A 3,073-nucleotide genomic window follows, 5' to 3' on the forward strand; every position below is an offset into this window, starting at 1 on the left:
GCCACCACGATACGGGTCGGGTGGTAGAGGCTGTGCGCGGCTCCCATCCGGCCCCCATCCGGCGCCACCCGCCCTGCCTTGTTCCGCCCGCAGCTTCTGAGCTGCCCGGCTGGAGATTCCGGGTAATACGGGCTGAACAAGCTCCACCGGCTGGCGGAGGGGACTGTCACCTGGAGAACAGAAGCCCTTCTGGAGGCGGAAACCAGGATTCTAGTCCTGTCACTCCGAGACTCGAGTGGCCTTGGGCTAGTCATTTCCTGGCCGCTCAGTTTCCCCATTAGCACACAGAGGGGGCTGATCTGGCGGACCACGAGGGAAGGTCTCCTTTTCCTGGGCTCCTAGCAATAGGTGTAAGTCCCCTGGCCCGGGAAGATGGAGGCTGCCCAGAGGGTGGGGCCAAGCTGTGAGGTGGGGGAGCCGCGGCCATGCTGGAGACTCAGATCCACTCCACTCCTCCACATCTCCTGGTTCTGCTGACATCCCGAGATTTCACTTCCTGCCAGCTTCCTGGTCCCTCTCTAACTTAGCCACGTCTGAGGCAGACTGATGGAGAAGGACAAACACAGCGTCTGGCCACTCTTGCTTTACAAGGTCCCCAGGTGCGGCAGCTGACCATTTCCATGTCCTCTCATTCCGGTCAGCCGGGGAAGCTGGGGCGGACCCAGCAAGACTAGGCTTTCCAGATTCCCCATGCGTTATTAGCCACGCCACAACCTGGGACGGCTACCGGCCTTCACAGTTACCCACAGCAGTGAGCTCTGACATGGGGGAGGCTGGACAGAGATTACCCGAACCCTGACCCCCAACTTCCTACCTGGAGAGCCCAGAACTGAGGGCCCCAAATGGCCTTAGTCTGAGCCTCCTCACTGAGACTCTGTCCTATGACTCCAAGCACCCTCCGTTTTCTCTCCCAGGCATTTGTGGTGATGCCAGACCAGCCCCAGAGAGGGGGGCCACTCGTAGGTTGGGGTGGAGGAAGGCTCCTTGGATAGCGGTAAGGAGCCCCATTTCCCTTCAGTGCAAGGGAGCTTCGTGGGAGGGGGTTGTTCACACCCAGGAGGTCAGAACCAGGGGCAGACCAAAATTGTTCCAAATGAGGTATTCCTGGAAGTTTAGGCTTGTCCTCCCCCACGCCCCCCTGTAGGCCCCACTCCGCTGAGTCCTTGGCACAGAGAGAGGAAGTGGGGAGGGGATGAAATGGCTCTGACAGATCCCAGGCAGGTCTGGGGAGAGGGGACCTGGAGGTGGGCGTGGAGCAGCCCCAGAGGTGGTGGAGATCCAAGGGTGCCCCAGCTGGGTGTGTGCAGCCCCCATCGTGGCCTCCCTGCCCGGGCTCTGTCCTGGCCCAGTCCTCTGCTGCTTGCTTGGCACTGGGCCCAGGATCACCTGTCAGGGGCCTGGCATGGCACTAGCACGCCTTCCCTGTGTTTCTGGCTTCCTCTCCCTTCCCCCAATCACAGAAGGGGCTAGAGTTCCACTCCAGCTGGGATGCCAGATCCTGGACTGCATAACGAAGAGTCACACACCCCTCTCCATGGTCTCCCCAACACACACACACACACACACACACACACACAGAGAGAGAGAGAGAGAGAGAGAGAGTAGTCTTGGGGGAGAGTGTGAGAAGAATAAGGCCACCCAGTGGGCTGGGGTCTGCCCTGGTGACTGAAAATCATGCCCTTCCCCGCTCCAACCTCATTTCCTCAGACCTCTACCCTAACCCATCCCCTAAGACCCACATTTCCTGACCAGATCTGGCCTCTGCTCACGTCCCTCCTCCACTGCCTGGCTGGGGGTGGAGTCTCCAGGCGCCAGGCAGGCCTGCAGGTGCAGGGCTGGTTGAGGGGGTGGGGGTGCTCAGCAGCTGGTGTGCGAGCAGCCCCTTGGCTAGAGTTCCACTCCAGCTGGGATGCCAGATCCTGGACTGCATAACGAAGAGTCACACACCCCTCTCCATGGTCTCCCCAACACACACACACACACACACACACACAGAGAGAGAGAGAGAGAGAGAGAGAGTAGTCTTGGGGGAGAGTGTGAGAAGAATAAGGCCACCCAGTGGGCTGGGGTCTGCCCTGGTGACTGAAAATCATGCCCTTCCCCGCTCCAACCTCATTTCCTCAGACCTCTACCCTAACCCATCCCCTAAGACCCACATTTCCTGACCAGATCTGGCCTCTGCTCACGTCCCTCCTCCACTGCCTGGCTGGGGGTGGAGTCTCCAGGCGCCAGGCAGGCCTGCAGGTGCAGGGCTGGTTGGGGGGGTGGGGGTGCTCAGCAGCTGGTGTGCGAGCAGCCCCTTCTCGCTCCTGCTCAAAGCCAGGGCCTGCTTCCTGTCGTCCCTGTCAGCACCCTGGGTGGGGGAGGGAACAGGTAGTGGGGCAAGTGGAAAAGGACTGCCGTGCAGCTGGAGGAGGCCAGGGTGACACTGGAAAAGGGCAGAAGAGAAATAGTGGGGGGCGGGGGATGAAAAAGGCTGAGGATGCAGGCACAGGACAGAGGACAGAGGACAGACAGTGCAGCCCAGGGCCTCGAGAGCCACGGGGGATATCTCAGGACCCAGGGAGGCCGCTGACCTCCCAGCGGGTGAGAATGAGGCCTGGAGAGAGATCAGAGGAACACGGAGAGGGAGACACAGAGATGATGTGAGATACCGAGAGATGGACACTGCAGAGCTGAGGATGTGAAGATGTGGGGTTACAGTCAAAGTAACCAGAGGTGGGAGGTTCAGTGTGTATAGAGGAAGGGGGAGGCTGTGACACCCCTCATCCCACTCTGCACTGAAAGTCATGCCCTTCCCCTCCAGAACCTCTTTGGAGGGGCATTACCCCCAACAGAAGATAAAGAGGAGATTTCCAAGTGGGCTGCACATGGGGACAGCCAGGGCTGGGGGCTTGGGGGGGAGCCCGCCCCCTATTACAGGACAGAGCTGAGAAGGGCGAGGTTGTGGCCAGTCTTGGGGCATCGCGGGCAGTGAAAAGCAGAGGTCCCACTCTCTCTCCCCATTTCTTTCAGCCACAACTGGACAGGCCAACGGCTACCGTCGGCTGCCCCCTTTCCACACACCCCCCAA

The 3,073-nt window shown here is 60.3% G+C and overlaps 1 protein-coding gene across 1 annotated transcript in view; it reads left to right on the forward strand.

Annotated features, from left to right (window-relative positions):
* The window catches only part of CRYBA2 (crystallin beta A2), an 18,870-nt gene that overhangs the window by 860 nt on the left and 14,937 nt on the right, over positions 1–3,073 (forward strand). The window lies entirely within an intron of this gene.

Source organism: Tupaia chinensis, unplaced genomic scaffold (genome assembly GCF_000334495.1).
Source record: "Tupaia chinensis unplaced genomic scaffold, TupChi_1.0 Scaffold145907_1, whole genome shotgun sequence".
NCBI classification, from domain to species: Eukaryota; Metazoa; Chordata; class Mammalia; order Scandentia; family Tupaiidae; genus Tupaia; species Tupaia belangeri.